The sequence below is a fragment of the Centrocercus urophasianus genome, unplaced genomic scaffold (assembly GCF_019232065.1).
Source record: "Centrocercus urophasianus isolate 14NV4802_14NV808 unplaced genomic scaffold, USGS_Curo_1.0 seq_10, whole genome shotgun sequence".
In the NCBI taxonomy this organism is placed as follows: Eukaryota; Metazoa; Chordata; class Aves; order Galliformes; family Phasianidae; genus Centrocercus; species Centrocercus urophasianus.
The window spans coordinates 45314554-45326649 of record NW_024884142.1 but is presented as its reverse complement, the minus strand read 5'-3'; positions in this window follow the sequence as shown (position 1 = coordinate 45326649).

The window sequence follows — 12096 nt, the reverse complement described above, 5'->3', positions numbered from 1 at the left end:
ATTGATGTGCTTTGCCTCTAACCCTTGCCCATACACCTTTTCTGTTTTGCATAGTACTTGTATCAGCAGAGGTGTGTTTCTGATGTATGTGGTTCATCCTGTTATTGTGTGGCTGTGGGAGCTCATACCTAAGGGTGCCTTGCTAGTTGTATACCCTAAAATCAGCTGTATCAGATTTTCCCTCGGGGAGGAGAGCTTGAACCCTCAATGAGTTCAAAGTGGAAGTGTACAAATAAAAGTCAGAGGAAAACAGATAATTGAGTAGGAGAGTGTAACACTTGTTAATGCTGTGGCTAGTTCTTTGCTTCTAATGGAAGACCAATGTGTTCTGCCTATTTCGAATCTCCTGGAACCTCCAGTAATGTACTCTTTTCTCAATCAGCATCTTTCTATGTATACTTTTCCCATTCTGTGAACTCGTAGTAGCAAGAAATATTGAAATGTATGTTAGATTAACACCAGTTCTTCCTCTTTCCATATTTGATGGTATGATGTTTACTGAAGTATTTTAAAGTTTCATTTGTTAATCCTTTCATTGGCAGCAGTTGGTTTTACCAGCAGGTACATGACAGTGCTCATAGCATGAACATTCCTGAATGCAAAACAGATTGGAGCTTCCACCCACACAGGATTCCCAGCGCTGAGCAAGGGGGCACTCTGTCATGCTGCTAAAACATAGAGATTCCTGGAAGATGAATGTAAACCAACATTTTGCTTGAATACAACCAGAGCCAGACTGTATTTCATCTCCACAGATTGTGCCAGGAAGCATGATGAGAGTACAAGCAAAGTCAGTTCCTTAGTACAGGATATTTTTCACCAGAGTGGTACAAAATTTACAGTCGTATGATCTTTTGTGGCTGGGTGCCCTTCTCAAAGGACATCTGGGGAAAAAAAAGGGAATCACAGAATCACAGAATGGCCAGGGTTGGAAGGGACCTCAAGGATCATGAATCTCCAACCCCCCTGCCACAGGCAGGGCCACCAACCTCCACATTTAATACCAGACCAGGCTGCCCAGGGCCCCATCCAATCTGGCCTTGAACACCTCCAGGGACGGGGCATCCACAACCTCTCTGGGCAGCCTGTTCCAGCACCTCACCACTCTCTCTGTGAAGAACTTCCCCCTGACATCCAACCTAAATCTTCCCTCCCTCAACTTAAAACCATTTCCCCGTTGTCCTGCTGTTATCTACCCTTTCAAAGAGTTGATTCCCCTCCTGTCTGTTGGCTCTCTTTAGGTACTGAAAGGCTGCAATGAGGTCACCCCGCAGCCTTCTTTTCTCCATGCTGAACAAGCCCAGCTCCCTCAGCCTGTCTTCGTAGGGGAGTTGCTCCAGCCCCTGATCATCTTTGTGGCTCTCCTCTGGACCCTCTCCAATGGCTCCCTTTCTTTTTTGTACTGAGGGCTTCAGACCTGGACGCAGTACTCCAAATGGGCCTCACAAGAGCAGAGCAGAGAGGGACAATCACCTGCCTGTCCTTGCTGGCCACCCCTCTTCTGATGGAGAGCACGTGTAGCACATATTCTAGAACAGGGCATCTCATGAATTTGAATCAGATCCATTTCATGTAGTCTTACATTCCTTACTATCTAGGGAAAAGTGGGGAAAAAAAATCCAACTACTGGTTGCACTAACAAATCAGTGTTTATTTTTGTAAGTGCTAGGAAGGCTCCTATCCAGGCGCTGCTGCTTTATGCCTTTACTTTAACAACCGCAATCTACAGTGTTTCTGTGGAAAAGTCCAGAATCTGATTTCTCCTAGTGATGCACTTCTGTGTGGCCAAAAAATCACTGTGGCCAAGGTTCTCTGAAAAATGACACTGTAGGGAAAAATCCCTACATCTCACTTTTCAGTCTCAAACATTTGGGCTGTATTGCATGAGAGGTTTCCCTTTACTAGGGAGTAGATGGGATCCCAATACAAAATAGAAGGGAGAGAGAGTAAACACTGCACAGATGCGTAATACAGATAAGCAATCTGCACTGGTTAATACCAATTAGTGAGTTAAAATCCCTTGACCAGTCACTCCAGTAAAGCAAAATGTTATTTAATATTTAGTCTCAGTGGACTTCTACTTAGTAGCACATTCCATCAGATTTTCCTAAGTAGTTGACAGTGGCTGAAAGAATTTTTAGTTTCACCAAATCTTATTCATGACAAAAAATGACTTTTATTAAAGAAAATTACACTCACATGTGCACTGTGTGAACATGACACTGCTAGTTGGCATAGTGACACAGAAAATTATGCTGAGTTTTACATCTGCATCATGAGATACCTACAGCGGATCATCTCTGCTGGTATTACGTATAGTGGAGAGCTGCTTAGAATATTGTTGATGGAAGTGCACCACAGACAAATACATGCGTGTGTATGGACTGTATGTTCCTTTGCAGAATCCTTGTTTTCATAAAGATATTCTGACTGTTCTGGAAGTTTGGTTTTTCAAAATCACCTGGAGGCAGATGAACTACCTAAGCTACTCCTGACAAGAAGTCATACGGAGAATTCTGAAACAAAAAGTAGCCTGCTATCAAAAGAGGTAACATGTTCACATGCTGGCTCTTATGCTGTTGTATCTCCTGTACATATACATATATATATGCAAAGGCACTGGATCTTCTGGATTGAATGATAACATCCCAAGTGACACATTAGCACTTTTCCCTCAAGGAAGCCCCACAGTGTTCAGTGTAGCTGGTTTTGCTCTAAGATACCATACAATTTGTAGATGGGTATACCACAGTCAGACATATTGCAAACAAACTGTCTCCAATATTGTGTGTAAACAAACTCTTCACCCTACAAATGGTACTGAAATGCTTTATACATTAAAAACAGCCTGTGGGTTAATGAGACCCACAAGTTTCTGAGGGCTCATTTTCTTTTAAGTAAGTAAATGCAATCAAAGCTTTTACTGACAAAAAAATACTTATAGATGCCACATTTTCCTTCCAAATGTAAGCCTACTGTGCAGCTCTGATTCCAATTTTGCCTCTTTTTCTGCAAGAAAGAAAAAACAATGTGGAAATCTGAGATAGTTAGAAAAATCCTCTGCTTAGGTACTGCAAAATGACATGTATTGTTCTCCCTGTGCGTGGGGCTGAGACTCATGTAGTACTTTGACATCTTAAGGTCAAACAAACAAAACCACATTCTTGTCTATGCTGAGAAGCTGAACCTGCATTTCTCCCTGCTGTAGTTTCACTCCTTCACCACCACTCCTTCCATGAGGAGGTAAAGCTTCAAACACCCAAGCTGAAGGGAAATGGATCTTGGGAAAGCAGCTGCCTGGAAGATTCTCTTCATTTTCCAGCTCTTCTTCTGCAGGTCAGCAGAGCTGTAAGGCATGAGAAGTTTCCACGGGCATGCTCTGAGCAGCCAGAGAATTTGTGTTTTTCTGGCAAGAGGTGTTATTTTGGGGCCAAATAATTTTATGGGTTTTTTGCTTTTGTTCTGTGCAAAAAGCTTTTGCCTCTTCTGTGCAAGAGAACCCTCAACAATGGATTTTTGCCATTGTAATTCTTTTTGTAGCAATTGCAGCAGCTTGGACAGAAAGTGAAGAATTCCTCATTCACTATTGAAAGGTAGCCAAAAGCTGAACTAGAAGCATAAAGGGCCAAGAAGAATTTAGAACTGTTTAAAAATCTCCAGCCAGTGATCTGCAGTCAACCCAAAATTTTTAGAACTGACTAATCTGTTGAAGCTTGGCTCTGGGAAATAGACAAGCTTGTTTCTGTGATAGTGAGTGGAAAGCAATGATGGAAATAATCTTCAAAATTCAGAAAAACAGTGATCAGGTTATTTAAACGTCACTCTACTACTTGTACAATCTCCTATGAGCAGTTAAATCTTAGATATTTAGTTTTTCCAAGGAGATGCTATTCAGCACTAGTTCATGTCTTTTGGTCTAGACTGCTGTGTTTTGTAGAAAGTATGCATTGATGTATTTCTGGGAGAACCAGGATGATGTAGTGCTGGAGATACCATCTCTGTGGCTCTGTAACATTTGAGAAAAATCAAAGCTCACTAGTTCACAATGCTTGCTTTGCTTTTATGCACCCAACACATGCATATATGCACTCATCTATTTTTTACTGCTTCCTTCTTGATTTCACTTTTAGTTCACTCTGTGGAAACACCTATGGTGGGGCACATATACTGAATCAATCGGAGCTAAACTGAAACAAATGGTGGTATTACATTGGCCTTGGATCTCAACCGACATCCTGATGAAAGTAAATGTTGAGACATTTCAGGGTAGGGAGTTGCACCATGTCATTTATTATTCATTTCAGCTAAAGCAGACCTACTCCTTCCTTGTGATATTCTGTTCAAACACAGTAGGTTCGCTGCTATATCTATAGGGCCCCTTTGAGTATGTTCATATTTTTCCCTGCCTACATTCTTTTATGATTTGGAGAAACATAGGCCATATGAAGAAGACTTGGAATAAAATTGAAGGTTTCCCAAATTCAAGAGTCAGTCAATTCATTTGGGGCAGAGAGGTCAAAAGTAAACTGTCTCTTTACTAAATTTATCCAAAATTGGAGAGGAACATGGTTTTCATATTCAGACCTCTGGTTTAGTCTAATTTGTTCAGATTGCTTTTTTTTAAAAAAGTTTTTTCCTCGATGTTGAATTTACTCAGATTAGTCTAATTTGCACAGTCTAGCAATGCAAATTTTGTCTGGCTTATTCTAGCTAGGAAATGTGCAACAGCGGATAAGTAATTCTGTAATTCTGTGTTCACAACTTGAACAGTTGTAGAGTTCATTTTTAAAATGGAACATCCACAGATATTCACCCATGTACTCATATTTTGGGCCCAACCGCTGCACTCGCTGTTAGTTTCCTGTTCTTGTTTGTCTTAATCCAAAGAACAGAAACAGCAGCAAGATGGAGCATGGGACTTAGACTGTGGAGATCTCTGCTCAGGTTTTTTTGGGAACCAAGAGGCAAATATATCTTGCTTGAATCAGTGGGTCAGCTTATCAAAAAAATTTAATGCTTGTTTATTTCTGCAGGAGAGAGTAAAGCACTTGCATAGTTTTGAAGGTCTGCACTTTCATTCCCCTTCTACGAAGTAGTGGTTATAATACGCTTTCTTTGGCTGCCGTGTCTGTTTAGATTGTGTTAGTCACTGTAGATTTATCAAAGAGACAATGGGAACTCCCTTTCAGGACAGAAAGTATTGCAACAAATCCAAAATCCTTTGAAGTCATTCAAAGTCTTTTCTAGTTTGGATCATGCCCTGTGTGTTTAAGATCAATTTTCACCTTATATTTCCTATCATTGAATTTGGGAGAACAATAAAGAAAGGAGCATGGAAAAATGGCCTGAACAGATGTAAAGAGAATTCTTCAATTAACAAATGTTTCCAAATTAACTCTGGCAATATCTGCTGAGTGTTAGTTCTAGTCCTGGAAAAATGTTGTTGACATGCAAAAGGCCGACTAAGCATCTCACAGAATGTCATCAGAGAAGCTTTTTATTATCAAGCTAGTGGGTAAAGTTATTAAAATATTGCTGAATCTACCATATAAGGCACACTGAGCTGGTCTCTGACTGACTGCATTAACCGATTCCAAGCAGTAGATTCCAAATCTGTGATTCTTTATTCTTCTGCCTCTAATTAAGGTCTTGGATCCACACGACTCACATTTAGTTGCACTCTTCTCAGTTAAAAGCACATTTTTAATCAAGCAGTGGCAGCCACATCTTGCACAATCAAATGTTCTAATGAAAGAAAGAAGTGGTAGGTGCTGCCAGCAGAGCTCACACAAAGCACACTGAAAAAGAACGCAAGATGTTGGCTGGAAAGTTTCTGTCTTTTTCCTTCTCTTTAGTAACCCTTTCCCTCTCCTGCTGACATTTTCTAACTCTGTAGAAGCTGCCAAATTGCAGATGGTCGCAAGGCCTGTGTGAACCAGAATAAAACAAGTAAGTTATTATCTGTAGGAGAGATTGGAACAGTAACAAATATGACTGACCTGATTATTCAGGCATGGTCAGATATGATGCCAGAGTCCATTTTCTGATATTTGTTGAGTGCTTTATATACCAGCTCTGTACAGAAAGCAGTCAAAAAATCACTGTATCCCCTTTTGTCTCCTCTGGTGGGGCTCCAGGGGCTGCCAGATGCTTTGGACCTGCTGGTCTTCAAACTTTGCTGTATTAATACCTCAAACACAGCTTCCTGTGGGCAGCAATACCAAATCTGAAAATGTTTGCACACACAGTTATAAGTACAGATATCTTGTTACCAAGTTTTTCAATTCCTGTGCAGCCTCTACTCTGTCTAGAGGAAGATGTGATGCTGCTGAAACTACACCTGTAGTTTTAGCACTGTAACCTGTGTATGGAAAACAAGCAAAGGGTCATCACAGTGTTGCTAAAATTTGGTTCCAAGATTCATGCTGAATTCACATTTATTATCTTTTCTGATGCTTTTTCGTTGAAAGTCTGTTCTGGAGAAGATGTGTAGATATCACTAAACATTTAAAGAACACAGAAAAGGTAAAGGGATGCTGAGTCACTGACAGGAGACAGTGAGTTCTCCTACCTCTATGACACTAAAATAATCCCCATCCAGGAGCAAGACCATTGCAGTGTGAGCCCTGCCTGCCTTGCTGGTTGTCAGCAGTAGTGTATTATTTGGGGCAAGGAGAAAAAAGGGAACAAGCAGAAGTAGGAACTTGAGTTAATTGTGAAGTAATGTTTTTAATTTTCCTGGTGGCGTGAATATGTATCAGTGCACTTCCTAAACGTTGATGGATTGGCCCTTATGCATTTTTTGGGTGGAGAGCAATGCCATTGTTCCCACTTTGTAATTGGAAAGCAGAGGCACAGAGAGACCCATGTTTTAAAGGCACTGACATATGTAATTCCAAGGGCTCCTCATGGGAGTTTGGTTTCCAAACCAAGTTTCAGCATCTGGCTCTCTGTTGTCTTTCCTCTCTCCCTACTCAAACTGAAATTACAGGGTGGAGAAGGAAATTGAACCCATATCTCTCACATCCACCATTGCAGACACATCCAGCCATTCCCACCAACAAAGACTGGAACTTGGAACCTGTCTACTCCTATTGAAATTGTTTTCAGGTTTAAGCACAGCTATCCTGCACTTCTTTCTCAGGGGTGCTTAATTTAAGGACAACATACATTGTTCATGTGTTGAAAATGTGTATATTTTTAAACTATTTTTCTTTCATTTTCTCTCTTGTAAGAGAGAGAATAAATTCTGAATTTCTGATGCACTTTCTTGATCTGGATTGTTTCATGTTCTTCTAGTCTTGTTCCTTTTTGGTCAATCTTTTTTATTCAGTCTACAAGAACTGCCTCCAAATTTTCATGCACTCTTTACGGTTAATTCTGCCATGTCTGATTATGCTTTGAGTTGCCTCTAATACCATCCAGTCCTCCCAGAATAAGCAGTATTCTTTGGATGAGAAACTCTCCATAGATTATCAAATGACCCAGAACATATTTCATACTGCTCTCCATCCTCCACTTTTTGTATTCTGTATTCATCAGCTATTATCAGCACTTCTACAAAGAGGTCAGAGGTCAGAGGTCTTCTGTAGCTCTCTATGCCAACACCAAGTTATTTCCTAACAGGGATGCTCTAGGCCACGTCTGCACAATGGAGTGGAGCTTGAGCAAGCACTGACGTGAGCTACTCTAAGCCACCAAATGTTGCTTTGTAGTCATCTCTGAGAAACTCAGCAGTGTTTAGTTATGAATTAGTACCTGGGTCACAGCTAATGAGCCCTGCAGGTTCACTTGGTGGCTCTGAAAGACGATTCTTCTAGAAACTCTAGACATTTACATAGAGGCAATTAAATTGCTGTGTCTATTTATTCTCCTGTACACACATAAAGAAGAATCAACTTTCCTTTTAGAAACTGGTCATTTTGTTTTGTAAAGCAGTGGGCAGCAAATGCTAATGAGAGACTAAAAACCATCACACAGCCTAAATGACATGTCTCTTTCTGTGGACAAATATAACTTGCATTGAAGTCCATGGGAGTTTTGCCAATGACGAGTAGAAACACTAGACGTTCCTCAGGGACAGACAAGCAGTAAAACTATACAGGGAAAGCCCATCTGAAAGCTGCAAGTCTTCCTTATAAGAAATTCACTGTCTAGGTCTGCACAGCTGCTCAAGAGCAGCCCCCAGACTAACCCTAGAGCCTAACTCTCCCTCTCTGGGACGCAGCGTCAGATGATTCTCCTCAATGTGTTCCCTGAGATAGAGTAGCTCCCTTCTGCATGGAGTAACCCTAGCACTGGCTCCTCTGGTAGTGGCAGATCACAGGTGGAGAGGGGTCAGTCCTGTGTCATGCCAAAGAAAAACATCCTTAACTTTTCCTAAAAAAACTATTTGCCATGGGGCACATGAAACTTATGAGCCTGAGTTCAGGATGTCTGAAAGAGCAGGGGTGCTGCAAGTTCAGCCTGTACTGGTACAAAGCAGATGGGTCTTTGTGATACAACCCCATTCAAAGCTGCTAGTAAAGCAGAATCCTCTCCCCCTTTAAAAAGAAGATAACAGCCAAAATACACAAATGCAGCACACAGAATCCTGCTGCTAAGCACAGACCAGTGCGGTGATTCCTGACTTGATTAAAAAATGTTTCAGTGGGTAATTTTGTTTCAGTAAAAATAAGCCATTATCTTAGATAACAAGAGATTACTTAGTGTTCAGCCAAATGTAAGATTTGGAAAAAAATATTCTTTAGAACAGAGTAGACAAAAGGAAGAGGGTGGGATGCTGGGAAATTGATTAGAAACATCACAATACTAGTAGATATGCATTTAATATGGAAAACACAAATCTATGGAGTCAACAGATCTGGATAGTGCCAGCTCCATACAAACACATGCTGATCAGAACTTGTTGGCATGAATAATATACAACATAAAATGGGGAAAACAAGGCAATTAAAAAGTTGTCCTCGTGCTGAAAGTTGCTGCTGTAGGCGGAATCAGAGAGAAAATGTCTCTGTAACTGTTATAACTAAAATAAGTGTAGTTACTGCATCTCCAAATACCCTAGTGTAATTTTCCACACCAAGAAGCATCCTGCATTTCTTATAACTGTGCAGACAAACACTAAGAGACACTTTACTGCAAAATGAGATCAATTTTCTTTCAAATGATCTCATAGACTCAATAAGTTTAAGAGATCAGCAGTAACTCATTTCTGAGTGAGTAGGTCACAGCAGTGCTACTAACTATAGTCTGGTATTGAAAGTATTGTGTGTGACCTCTTCCTAACATTGTGTGTTTACATATTTACCCTGGTGATGATATATACATAGCTGTGGTCATTTGGTGCCTATAGGCCTCAGTACTGCCTGTGAAACTGGATAGTATAACCAGAAATGGAAGAGGAGGAGGATCTCACCCACTGACCGTGAGATCCTTGCACACCTGATGCCTATTTGATGTGTTAAAGATACAGAGCTTTAAGAAGCAATGATTTGGTAATGTGAACTCATGTTTGATGTCAGGATAACCACTGGACATCCTTTAGTAGATGTAAGACATGGTATCTGTCCTTGTGGGTGAGTACTACCAGGACTTTCCACAGCGAGAAGAAAATGAATTTTGGCTTCTGAAGAATGGCAGCATCCAAATGTCCATCCCAGTAATATACAGTTTCTCTGGAAATGAAGATGCAGATATTAGGAACTCTTGTCAGAAAGTATTAAGCGTTTTGGAGAAACCAGGGATGTAATTGCTGCTATGTAGAATAGATACAGGAAATTACAATAACTGCCATTGTGCTTACCATCATAATGCAGTACATGATTGAAAGTTTTCCTTAAAGCTTTTAAAAGGCAGCTCCTGTTCTTTTCTCACAGAGATAAACACAGAACGAAAGATAAAACTTGCACTTTTCTCACTGTTAATTACTTCCAGTACTTCATTTTTGAAAAGGAAAAATTGCTGAAAGTTGAAATTATGTGCTTATTGTAAGTCCAATTCTCATTGTGTTAACACACAGTATTTGGATTTAATTTACTTTTGTTTTGAACATTTGAAGCCTGCAGGTTGATCATGTTCAGTTTGTTTTCCTGACCTGTCATCTTCTTTCTTTCCCTTGTATTTTTTCTCTCTCTGTTCACTGTAGTTAGGAAATCTTGAAGGGTCATATGCCCTTGCAGTCTCTTGATTTCCCCATACAAAGAGATATTATCTTTGTTGAGGTTTGTATGCAGCTAGGATATGAATCTTTTCATTTAATTAACTTAGAGAGTGCTCTTGTGAAGACAACTGGTCATGTGGGCAGTACAAGCTCAGAGAAGGGCCCTACGTGTGGACTGCAACAAGCCCTGTGAATGGGACGTGGCCTGAACACAGGAAACCACAGCCATTATTTTGGAATATTCCTAATTGAATGTGACTCCTAACAAAACCACTGCTGTGAGTCACACCAGTGCTGCAGCCTAAGTACTTCTCTCAATCAGACACAATAAAATATAATTGGAGTCAGGCTGTTGTTATTGATTAGATCATAATGCATTAGAGAACATCCTTTTTAATACGTTCTATTTATAGTGTCTGCATCATGGAACAGTCATTACAGCTTTTCCATCCTTAGTGCTCAGTCATGAGCAAAGCATTAAACATGCATTCCTGATAGCACATTAACTCATGCCTGTCAAAAATGACAGGCACTAAAGCCAACCCAAGCTTTTAAGGAGGAAGCACTTCTGTCAGAATCTATCCAAGTAGAGTGAAATGTAGGGGAGGAGGGGAAGGATTTATCAAGGGGTGTTAATTTTCGATATGGGAAATGCTACATGTTGAAGACACGATACGCACTTGCACTGCCAAAACATTTACAGGAAGATGGCACTCTATGAGCCTTCTCTCCCTGGAAAAGCATCTCCAAGCCCAGCTTCACAGCTTTCCATTCAGTCACTCCATATACCTGCAGCCCCAGGAGAAGCCTTTCTCAAATTGGCTTAAAGAGGAAAACTAGGCTTGTGTTCTGCCAGATTAATTTTGCCTTAAATATAGTGCAAAAAAAAAAACCCAGAGAAACATATGTCAATTGAAAGAGGAATCTATTAATGGGCACGCAAGCAGGAAAGTACCTGTAGGCTAATGCAGTGCAAGTGTGTGCACAGAGGGAAACTTGTGTGCTAACGTGTTCTTCCTATGCCTTGCTGTGAATGCCACAGAGGGTTCCACTTGGCTACCACTATGCCCGGTGCTGTAGGTGCTGGTGGTGACAGCGCAGTGTCACCTGAAACCTCTGATACAGAGGCTGCTTTCTGCAGAGGATGCACAAAGTTGCCCTCTCAAGAATGAGGTGTACGTTGGCCCAGATGGATGGTGAGTCAGCACGATGAGTTCCAGGGGAAAGAGGAACATGTAATGCTCCTGAACTTTAGGGTTAATGTGTGCAGTCACCTCACAGAGCCCCAAGGGCAAGTCTGCAGGAGCTCACTGTCATACACATAGCCAGAATCAGGGCCACCATTCTGTAAAGCAGATAAGCACATGATTAACTGCTTGAAGTCAAACGCTTAGTCAAGAATTTCACTAAACTGGAGCTGAAGGTGAGAGTGAAGGAACAACTAAAGACCAAAATAAGAAGTGTGTTACTGGAAACACTTGTGGCAATTCTTTCAAGTCACTATGTACAAATATAGCCCTCCTTGTTTCTCCCCTGCTTGCACCCTGCAGTAGCCATGCGGAGCTCAGCTGGACTGATTCACCTCAGAGGGCTCTGCATTTCAGAGGCAATTACTTCAGAAGCAGAATTTATTCTGACTGTTAGTAGTAATTATCTAGTTTTCTGGCACATAAATTGAGTTGCATTTAGAAGTGAGTAGCAAACAGCAGTGGCATCCTACAACAAACTGTTATTTACTAAACATGAGCAAATACAGCTTGCTCCAGATTGCATGCCCATCAGCTACAGCAGACCTCAGACCCTGGAGCAGCACAGAGCAATGTGCACCTGCTACAAATAGTCACTAGTAGGGCCGTTTGAGAGTGTTCTGTAGGTACCAAGTATTTTTTGCAGGATTAGTCCCTTCGTTTATCCTTCACGGTATGACCCAATAT